Source organism: Herpailurus yagouaroundi, unplaced genomic scaffold, assembly GCF_014898765.1.
Source record: "Herpailurus yagouaroundi ecotype Mexico unplaced genomic scaffold, PumYag 28, whole genome shotgun sequence".
In the NCBI taxonomy this organism is placed as follows: domain Eukaryota; kingdom Metazoa; phylum Chordata; class Mammalia; order Carnivora; family Felidae; genus Herpailurus; species Herpailurus yagouaroundi.
The window spans coordinates 28,815,213-28,827,452 of NW_024412376.1; the positions used below are offsets into that span (position 1 = coordinate 28,815,213).

General features: G+C 32.7%; 1 protein-coding gene across 6 annotated transcripts in view; it reads left to right on the forward strand.

Annotated features, from left to right (window-relative positions):
* Positions 1–12,240, forward strand: part of FSTL5 (follistatin like 5) — a 795,291-nt gene that overhangs the window by 741,048 nt on the left and 42,003 nt on the right. The gene's annotated exons all lie outside the window — the stretch shown is intronic.

Sequence of the window (12,240 nt, forward strand, 5' to 3'; positions counted from 1 at the left end):
GGAGGAAAAGTATTAACTTCGAATGACGTCACTCCAAAGTTCCATAGAAGTGGCTTAAATGCTGGATAATATCACAATTTCAGGTACTGTGTATCTTGATAATCTATTTGGAAAACTTTTAAAGTATTGCTTCGCAATGTTAGTGAATTTGAACCTAACTAATACGTTCTGTTTCTCAAGTGAATGAGGTGGAAATGCTCCAGATATGTTATATGAGTCATTATTGATTCTTGTGTATATTTCTCTTGTATTAAATTGGAAATTATCTTATCTAAGAATTGGAGCTGTAAGAATTATGAAAGATTATGAAATTCAACTTTCATGAGGAAAAAAAGGGGGATTAATAAATCAGACTTGTGGCTCATAGTCAGACATTACATATAAACTGTCATTTGCACAGTCAAGTATGTTTTCAAAGAGGTTAGCATATTTTTCAAGCAATTGACCATTACTTTCAGAGTGTCTATTGTGTACTCAGCAATAAAGTGATTAAAAAATGTAATGGCCTGTCACAGTTATTGCATGTTTTATGGAAAATAAGTAGAACTTGTTGAAAATACAGCATATTTTAAAATTGTTTGTATCAAAGTCATAATTTTTACATTTGACGATAAGCACTGTAATAGTTCAGATACAGAAGAAATCAGCATATTAACCAAAAATGGTACCACTTGAGATGGTACCTAAAAATATTTTTATACACTTGATAAGGATACAACCTCATTTAATTGGCAGTGAGTGTTATGAGTAACAACTATTCCTTTTTTATTTTCAAGTTATTGATGAATTATCACTAATCAATAATTTAACACATAAAACTTGCTTTTATTTACCCCATTTCCTATTATGCATTATTGTATTTAATACACTATTCTGAAATTTGCTTTTTTTTTTCCAAATGCACTAAAGATGGAATTATTTGCAGCAAATTTTCTGTGTCTATTACACTAATCAGGTTAATAGTGTACAGTTCGGGGGTATTTCTTTTCCCCTGCAACCAGTAAATTATTTCATTATGGTAAGATACCTACCAGGCCAAGAGTTTAACTTTGTCTAAATGCTGTAAGTGCTATGTGTATTTCTGGGGTTGTATTTATAATTGACGTTCAAGATTACATTGCACAATTATAGAATTGATACATATGCAGTCAGAACATAACATCTCTTTAGGGTCTTACAACATAGCTAGAGATGGAGCTAATAATTAGAGGAGCATCCTAATAATATGAACACATATAAGGCAAAATTTTATTTGGGTTATTTCTATATATTATGAGAAACACTGGAAAGTGTGCTTGAGGATATTTTAAATCTTTTTCCTTTTAGGGATGCATAGTGAAATGCAAGAGTGTTTTGCTTTATTTATACTAAATTACAATCCTACTTGCATATGGAGTCCCATTTTAATGAATGCAGATGGTCAAATTTTCTACTGCAACTATTCTACTCTTCTCACTATTCCTATTACTAAAGTGAAGAGTAAGAGTAAAATTTAGCATACATTTCCAAAATCAAAACATTAAACATAAACTATTTTTAACATAATGAAAATTTTTTTACATTAGGAAAATCTGACGGATAGACACAATCTTTTCTTCTACCAATTTCATGTAACATATTTTTTCTAATCAAATTTGGCATGTGTTTAAATATGTGTTGCAAAGATTGATCTTTTTATAAATTGTGTTTTTTGGAATTTGAAACTATTTTCTGACTGTTTTGCTTGGTATATATTTCCAGGCTATGCAGAAGGTCTGACCCATAATATGTGTTGGATTAATATGAGTTTCCTTCCTCTGACCCCTCATCACATTAATCTAATTTTCTCTCAGATTGCTACACTCTCACTACAAATAATTTATATCTCCAATGTCTGAAAAGCTCTTGGACAAGTGTCAGGATTTTATATTCTAAGTGCCTAAAAACTGGTAGGCTCCTAATTCACATATCTCATAAGAATGGGAATAAAGAAGAAAATACTACACTATCTCCTAAACCAGAATTTGTACAGTTTTGAGGGAATTATATAGCAATGAGGGAACTGTATTTCTTATGTACTGGATTTCTCAACATCTAACATGATATCAGAGATGCAACAAATACAACATTAAGAGCACATGAATTCTGTAGAAGTAGTAATAAGTACTTATGTTTCCTGTCAGATAGATTTAAGCCTGAATGTCCCAGCAACACCATTTGCCATTGGCTATTGTGACCTTAGCTAGTTTACTTCATTTCTTTCTAAGGACTGGAATGAAATAATGTTTAAGTATTATGTTGCCCATAATCATCTTTCAGACTACTCTACTCGTAATTTACATTGGTGCAGGGGCTCCCTTGCGAATACTTTCAATTTTGCTAAAAGTCTCTATTTTTTCCCTGCTTGGCTTCTTCTCATTTTGTTCTCCTTTTATTTATTCTTTTTCGTTTTTTAGTGTCTATAATTCTCAAGCTTGTTTAATCTAGTGTATAAAGTAAACCAAGACTGAGGAATTTAAGAGAACCAAAATTACTTAATCAATCTATATTAAAAAATAAACTTGTAGTTTAAAATATAATCAGTCAGGGTGCCTGGGAGGCTCAGTTGGTTAAGCATCCAACTCTTGGTTTTGTCTAAGTTCGTGATCTTGCGATTTTGTGGGTTCAAGACCCATGTTGGGCTCTGTGCTGGCAGTGTGGAGCCTGCTTGGGATTTTCTCTCTCCCTCTCTCTGTCTCTGCTCCTTCCCCACTGGTGCTGTCTCTGTCTCTCTCAAAATAAATAAATAAACTTAATAAAAATTTTTAAAAAATTCAGTCTTCACAAAATTTAGGAAGATGTTCACTTTTTAAGACAGCTTAATATTCTCAGTACTTTAAAAGTCCTTGAGATTCTAATTTATTTTCCTCCTTTTAACATAAGTATAGTTGACATACAATGTTATATTAGTTTCAAGTGTACAGCATACTGATTTGACAATTGTCTGTGTTATAAAGTACCCACCATGGTAAGTGTAGTTACCATCTGTCACCATACATAAATATTACAATGTTATTGACCATATTCTCTGTTTGTACTTCTAAGTCCCCTTCACCTATTTCACTCATCCCGCTTTCTAGCCCCTCCCTCAAAACCACCTGTTTGCTATTTGTATTTATGATTCTGTTTTTGTTTGTTTGTTCACTTATTTTGCTTTTTAGATTCTATATATTAGTGAAATCATTTGATATTTGTCCTTGTCTGTCTTATTTCACTTAACATAATACCCTCTAGGTCCATCCATGTTGTTGTGAAAAACGTCATTTGTTTTTATGGCAGAGTAATATTCCAATGTGTGTGTGTGTGTGTGTGTGTGTACATATGTTTCACATTTTCTTCACCCATTTTGAATGGCCTGAGGAATTTTCATTTCAAAAAACTAATTTCCATTTTAAAAATATCTGAGAAGGAAGGCCTGGTTCCATCTACTCATTCAGTTTCTCAGCTGAATTCCTTCCCATTCCTTGAGAGACACAGCCTAGGTCACATATAGTTATTCTAAGTTTATCTTATAGAGTGACACTTTATTCGAGAAAAATCCCCTTTAGTTTTATGTATTCCTTTTTTCTCTGTAGAAATCAGAAGGGTACCTGAGTCCTAGGCCGGGGATAAAACAGATACATCAATGCCATGCTATCTTTGATCTAAATCAAAATGGTCTTTAAACTGTTGACTTCTGTTTACTGGACCAACCTTGTGTCCTTGCCTTCCACTTTCTTGAATATGAGTGCTTATCCAGAAGATAATAAAGAACTCCAGACCAGCGTGCAGCCATTCTTTAAGATATGCATATGTGAGCCCCAGTTGTGAATCCAGTTTATTTTAATGAAACTAAACTTCCAGGAAGATGAGAGAAGGTGTATTATAATCGTGTTTCCCCAAAGTTCCAACTACTTACTCAACTTCTGAAAGGGATTGACTCAATACCTATTGACTGAAAGTTTGTTTTTAAAATGTTATTAAAATTCTAGCATAGATATTTTTAATACATTTGAGTGTGAGTTGGTCAATATCCCCCCTCCAACTGTTCAGGGAATTTAAATTCCCTGAAAAAAGAAAAAAGAAAAAAATTTTCTTTTTTAATCAAAAGTGCTCTACAAATGTAAAGGAAAATATTTCATTATTGTACTCATAACTTGTACCCAAAGAGCTGAGTTATTATAATATCATTAAATGCAAATAAATATATTTGAATGATATTATAGTTCTACTCTTAATATTTTTATGATTTGGCTAATGCATGGGAGATTTTATAATTTGTGTACTGATTTTTTAAATTAGTCAGAGATTAAAAAGTGATTTAAAACCAAGTTTTTTTTTCCCCCAGAAAAATGATCGTATTACAATGGTTGTATTAACTTCAAAGCAACTAAAATTCATAAAGAATGAACATTTACATAATTTATATTGTTTAATTTTTGGTACCATTCTGAAGAGAAAAGAATTTAATGTCAATGTTGTGTTGTAGTATGCGTAAAGATTACAACTTACTGTGCAAGTTTTACTCTGATAAGTATAGAAAGCAAAAAACACAGGTTTGGCAGTGATTTATCAAATTATCATATGTTTTTTTTAAATTTTCCCTGTAAAGATTCAACGGGTGAGCAGAATTGAAAAAATAAGAGGAGTAGCTAATGAAGTGGAAGATATCCAAGCAATGAGTAACAAAATAATTCCATGGAACTCCCCCTGCCTTTTGAAAGTTCTTCCATAATTTTTCCAAAGAATGATTTATTCTTGGTAGAGGGGTGACTAAAGAGAAAATTACATAGGGGCCAAGGTGGCTCAGAGCAAGGAAACTTGATAAAGCTTAGTGCAAGATACCTAGAAGGCCAGCAACTACAACAAATGCAGGAATTAGCAGAAGTCTTTCTGAGAGCCTTTGACCTGTCATGAATAAAAGTAATTGGAAGATAAGGAAGAAGGTAACAGCTAGATCGTTTCACCTCCATTAAAGGGGCACAACATTTAGGGCTCTAAGAAATTCTTTAAAATTTTCCCTGACTAAAATAATACCTTTGATACAATTTAAAATAGGTGCCACATTGGGATGCCTGGATGGCTCAGGCGGTTAAGTGTCTGACTTAGGCTCAGGTCACGGTCTCACAGCTCTTGGGTTCCAGCCCCACATTGGACTCTGTGCTGATAGCATGGAGCCTGCAACCTAGGTCAAGTTCTGTGTCTCCCTCTCTTTCTGTCCCTCCCCTGCTCATGATTTCTCTCTCTCTCAAATAAATAAACATTAAAAAAATTTAAAATAGGTGCTACATGAAGGAAAAAATGTGTATTTACAGCCTAACCCTTATAGGTCTACAGATCACATGTCTTCCATCTCTTGTCCTCTCTGAAGTTATGACTGCATCTACAGACAAGTTTAATACCATCTAGTTCAACTGGCACACAGGAGACTTACAGTAAATACAAGAAGGAAGTCATTTCTAGACTATGTGCTACTTCAGGAGTAGTCCTACAGTAGAAAGGGGAGATAGCAACTTCGATGATGCTGTTTGAGATGCTTCGAAAGAAAGGCTTGCCTAACCTTAACATCACCCTCAACAACACCACCATTTGATAATATTGCCTAGAATTTCAAACTCTGTTTCTCCTGTTTCTTTGGGTTATATTTCTCTAGAAATTTACCTTTAAAGTGCTTCTACTTCTTGAGAGGAGAATGGAGTTGCTGGGAAATTTGATAATATTTCTTACTAGCATTTTACTTTATGGGTTGATTGGTTGATTATGTAGTTTCTTAAAATTAATGTTTGAACTCTGGAGGGCGTGTGTGTGTGTGTGTATGTGTGTGTTATTTCAATCAATGATTACATTGATAAGCAATAAGATGAATAAGGTATCTATTATATAACATTTGAAAATGCCAATTTCCACATTTTTCTCTTCCTCTGGACCTGACCTACCAAACCAAACAAAACAAACAAACAAACAAACAATGTTCCAAAAGTTTCCTTATAAAACTCCTTCCTTCTTTACCACATACGCCAAGATGATGTCAGTGTTGAATAAATATCTCAAACTGGATAATTCCATGGTTAGTGGACTTCAGTGTTACTCTTCAATTTTGGTGGGCTGGAAGGGAAAGGGTAGTTGGAGGTACTGTTTTAGGACCCTCAAAAGTCGAATGAGTATGAAGAGTGTAATGTAAGAGGGTTGCAGTCAAATGTGGAAAAGAGGCTCAGTGCTTATCCAGTTTCGGATCAGTCATAATTCCTGCACAGCCGATGACTATGGCTCCACTGCAAGAGATGAAGAAAACTGAAATAACAAGTAACGGGCACTATTCTGTGAGTCTGGAGAGAGGTATATAGCACTCCTTTTCTGTTATAAATTACAACCAGGAAATGATTAAGAAGGGATTGGAGTTGATTTATGTTTCCTTGAAGCTTCTCCAAGGGAAAAATAAACATTCTGTGAAAGTGAAAGTTAAAGTAAAGTATATCATTCTTCTTCATATTTTATCAAATCTGTTAAAGCAAAATTATATATACGGTTAGCCATTTATCAAGACAACTCTACACTTGTGACTTGATTCATGGATAGGCCAGGTGTAAGGAGATACAATTTTAGCAGTAAAATTGTCTGGTTACACTAAAATCCTAGCACATTAGAAATTGAAAATATCAGTTGGGCAATTCATTTTTAGGAAAAATATAATCTCAGGATGAGAAGCCACAATTAAAATTGTTTTGCAAAATGATTCTTAAAGAGCTCACAAAATCACAGTTTAAGGAAGTTCTTTTTTTTTTTTACTCCATTCATCCTTATATGCTAATTCCTCCCACAAAGAAATAAACTAACAAACTAGAAGGATTCTAAATATCCTAGGAGTGGGAGCTCTTTCTATCTATATTCTCTTACGTAGTAAATATCTGAAACATTCATAAATTCTGAAACCTTGGCCTTCTCTTTTCCCAGTGTCTCTGAAATTCTTCATTGCCCTCTCTACTCCACACAAACACACACTGTAGATTGTCAGGACCTTCTGTATCTTGGGATCCTTACATGTACAGAGCCTAGTGCAGTATCTGAAAAACATAAGACATTCATAAGTTGCTTATTAAACAAAGTACATATATGTAGATTTATGAGCATGTCTGAATACATATGTACAAATCATTGCTGGAAAACCTTCCAGCATTCTTACATGGGTGCAAAGCTTCTTCTGAATAAACACTTGACAGATTTCTTCATCTTACTTTTAAAGAAGTATAAATACACTATACCCTTCAAGTTGGATCTGTAATGCTATTTTTATTTTTCATTAAGGTTACTGGATTACCTTTTTACTTTCAACCTTCTTTACCATACTAGTGTGATACACACATGGAGTGTAAAATGCTTAGACAGAAAACCAAGTGGTGTGCTTGCAGCCAAGTGGGATGTGTGTGTGTGTGTGTGTGTGTGTGTGTGTGTGCACGTATGTGTGTGTATTCAGTGTGTTATCATCATTATTTCTCGAGTTAGAGAACACGGTCTGCTTCCCTGCTTGGTCTCTGTCCTATATTAACAGGTCTTTGCACTATCTGAACCCTGTGTAAAAATAAATAAATAAATAAATAAATAAATAAATAAGCAAGGCCTAGTGTCCAAAGTGGATGAACCAAGTAGACCAGCATCTCTTTTGGATACATATACACTTAGCTTAGTAGCTCATATTAGCTGTAATTTCTTTTTATTGTATAGGGAAACAATATTTGACTTAAAGGGCAAACTGTATTTAAAACATGGGAATCTCATTATTTTAAAAAAGGAAAAGTTTTGTACAGATGTTATTAGTAGACTCCAACTTCTAGGATTTAATAAAGCCCCTAAATAGACTCATTCTATAGAATTTTTAAAGGAAGAAATCAATGGAGCAAGAATAACATGTTATTTAGAAACACTACATTGCAGATCTGCCTCTTGAGTTTTATTATGCAAAGAAACATAGCTCTTGCTTCTCTCAGAGATCCTTATGCTAACTCATCAAAGTGTTCAGTAAAACATAGGTCTTTCCATTTGATAGGACCCAGTATTCTTGTTAGGTGACAGCTGTGGGGTATGTGCAGCATACTTGTACTTGTTTTTCTTTGTCACATATGATTTTGAGTTTTGCTGGAAATGGTAAATCTAACTTATTTTACCTTAAATGAGTCAATGATAAAGTTACATGGATTGCTCTCTTTGCTTGGTAGTAAAAACAGACTCAGGTAACAATTAAGATTAGTAAATAAACAGGGGCACTTGGGTGGCCCAGTCAGTTAAGCAACCAACTTGGACTCAGGTCCTGATCTTGTGACTTTTGAGTTTGAACCCTGTGTCAAGCTCTGTGCTGACAGCTCAGAGCCTAGAGCCTGTTTTGGATTCTGTGTTTCCTTCTCTTTCTGTTCCTCCTGCGATCACACTCTGCCTCTCTCTCTCTCTCTCTCTCAAAAAAAATATATATATATAAACAATAAAAATATTTAAAAACATTAGTAAATAAACATATAAAAAGTGAAGATATAATGCAATACATTAAGTGAGGGGTAGAGCTCATCCTGAGAATTTAAGTAATTTCTTATGTGAATTTAATATATGCACTCCATGACCTATTTCATGCATATATTTAATAGATTATAGTATTTTGAATCAAGCTTATAAAGCATTAACTAGATCTCATAAAATGTGTATACAAAAGAATAATGTATATTGGAGTTTCTAATTCCTTCTATCTGAAGTGACTATATTATTATTCTATTGAAAGAAGATGATATCTTTTACCAGAATATCTTATGAATTCATTAATTTTTATTGCTGAAACATTTGATAAAAGTACTAAAACTTTAAATACAAGTATCATAGCATAACAAAAACTCCCTTTTGAATGAAAGACTTACTGTGGCTCAACAAAGCAATACTGTTAAATAAATAATTTTATCTTTGATAATCATGCATAAATTAATGATTACTGTCATAAAACATTTTGGAAATTTTCTCTGAATGTGGCTAAATACTTTTTTATGTATACATCACTTTTCAGTTTTGGTTAATTACAAAAACAAAGTTAATTTAACTGTATAATTAGTGGTGGTAGTGGGGGGCTGTCTTTAGATGGTCAACATTGGTAGCACTTATATTCTCTGTCTACAATGATTTAAGACTGTCAAAACTATTCACTGTGAATCTACCCAAGTTGATATTTTGTGCTGTTTTAATCTAGCTGTATATTTACAGTGAGATAGTGAGATGTTGTCGTACTATGGCTATCCATGTAGGAAAAAGGAACTGGTTGTTGTAAGCCAATCGAATAATTTTAATGCAAATGCATTCCTTTTTTTTTCCATTAAATTATCATTCACTTGTTATGTAGCAGTGTTCTAGCTTTTGCTTCTCCTTTTTGAAAAAGTAACCATGCCGCAAAATTTCAGGTTTTAGAGTTCTTTAAGATTTGGTTCAAGCAAAAGTAAGGTACTTAATGATATCAGAAGCCTTTAAAATGTACTTTTACAGAAAAACCAACCAAATTAGTAGATATATAGAGAAACTGCTTATTAGGTCTCATCTGTAAACAGTCATAAATGGAAATACTCAACATGACCTCATGAGTAGAATAAGAACACCAGGCAACAAATATCAAACTTCCAGGGTTATATCCTTTGGTATACACACTAGTTTTGTGTAGGTATATAAATCTCACAAAATGTATTGAAATAGCTAACTTCAGAGGAGATAAAAATGACACTTGTCTTAAATGACTTATAAAACTGCTAGCTGGGTTAGTTATGGTTAAAATGTCTGTATTTGTTCAGACTGAGGTTAGCTGAATTTTTCTATACTAAGGAAACTTTTCTTATCTTCCATTTTTTTCTTTTATTTGGGGGAGATAATGAATACTTATTGATTTTTTTTCTATATTGACAATTGATTTTCAAGGAAAACTGTATGAAATTACGGTAATTCATTTTTTGTCATAATGTAGAAGCTTACTTTTATGCTTATGTAATTTGCATCCATAAATACAATTTTTAGTTCTTTGAAACGAAAGGGAATCAGAGTTTGCATGTGCTATGAAAGTAGTGGCTGATTTATGTAACTAAGCCAAGAAAATCCTAAAATAACCTAGATTTTTTCCCCTGTAATGTAAATCAAGATTACTCATCAACTTTGAGTAATAGAAAATATTTTAATGTTTTTATTTAAAGTGAATATTATTTAAATTCTGTTCAAAAATTGGCTGCACAAATATGAAATAATAGAATATTTGGAACATCTGAAAAATTTTTATTAAAAAACTGGACAATGTTTATTTAATTAATACATGAAAATAATTTGAAAATAGATTATTAGTTTACATAGGAAGATGATGTTAAGAAATATTTTTAGTAGATCATAGGTACACATATCTTTATGTGAGCTAGACATGTCTTCTAGGATTCCTTGTTTATAGCCTTAATTTGTTTGGTAATTTTTGACATCAAACCTTACTTCTGTCCAAATTACTATTCACATTGGAACATAATGGAATATAATTTAGAGAGGTTTTTTTTGGACACAAATTATTTTTTTAAGAAATAGAATCAGAGGGGTGCCAGTGGCTCAGTTGGTGAAACGTTTGACTCGATTTCAGATCAGATCATGATCTCACTGAGTCAAGCCCATGTCAAAGCAAGGAGCCTGCTTGGGATTCTCTCTCTCCCTCTCTCCCTGCCCCTCCCACTGCTTGCACTCTCTCTCTCTCTCTAAAAATAAACACTACAAAAATAGGATAGAAGAGAAATTATTTAGCAGCAGTCATTTTGAGATATACATTATATTGATAACTTAATAATGAATGCTTTATGAATAAAGAGATATATCATAGGTATCATCATTATCAGAGACCTTATAAAAAGAGAGGTCACATTAACCTTTTTTTACATTTTTCATTTCCTGACTCAAGTCTGTGCCTTGACAACATCATATAAAGATGTATTGATAATCTTTTTGATACTTTTACCACTTATCTGAATTCACGTTGATCCATTTACCATCTTTTAAAACTTTTAAATACTTGAAAACACTTTTGGATAACCATAATATTGGCTTTACAGAAGGCAGATACGTTATATTTAATCTTCCTATTATGAAGTCATTATTAAAATTTCAAATTCACCAGGGAAATATTTTTCTTTATTGTATTTATACTAGTTAAATATAAACAATATCATTAAATTAAAATGTAAGTCATTCTGGTAAATAATTTAAAGAGATTCACTTTTTTTATTATGATAAACTCATAATGATTTCCTAAAAGTATGCGAATAAATAAATCAAGAATTTGAATTTTATCAGGAAATAAAGGAATTAAAATATTAAGAAAAAGAAGCCCAGGTACATGGGAAATTCATTAGAAATACAGGAGATACATGACTACCACTTATTCATATGCCTAGCAGCTTCATGATTAATGTCCAACTTTCCTCTGGTCCTATGTATAATAATCATTTAAAGTGGTTTTCTACAATTTTATTTTAATATAGTAGCAAAGTCTGATTTTCTGAAGTCAAGTGTGAGTTTACTTTATCATTAATCTACCCTCAGGTTGCATTGCTTGGTTATAGTTTTGTTCTTATTACTATGGTTATTATATAATGTGTTAAGAGTAATGAGGAAACATTGAGCACTTATTCTATGCCAGACAATGAGCTCAGAATTTTTATGCACTGCCTCATTTAAAACTAGCACCTACATAAATTTTTATCCCTATTCTACATATGGTGAATCACTTAACTAATAAGTGTTGGAACCAGCTATAAACTCAGTTGTGTCTAAATTTAGTTTCTTAACACTTAATACATTTTAGTGTTCAAGTCCTTTTTTCACTTTTCAGGTAAACCTTAATGACTGATGTCCTCTACAAATTATCTTAAACTTACCTTTAAAACATTCCCTCTCTCTCTTGTATGCACCTGTGCTACAACTAAACTCTCCTTTTCACAGCAAACCTACACCGTATTTTCTCACCTATCTGCATTTATTTGCAGAATGCCTTGTTTCTTCATCATCTGCCCAATAAACCCTTCAGAGCTCATCTCAAAGCCACCTTTGATAAAATTTTTTATAATTTCCCTAATTGGAGTCCCCTTGGCATTCTGAATTTTCGTTCTCTCTCATTTGTGTGAGACTCGCACAAGACCTAGGTTGGAAAGTAGCTCTTCAGATCCTTTGGGGCCTTTAACACAGTATTTAATTTTGCTTAGATAAGTT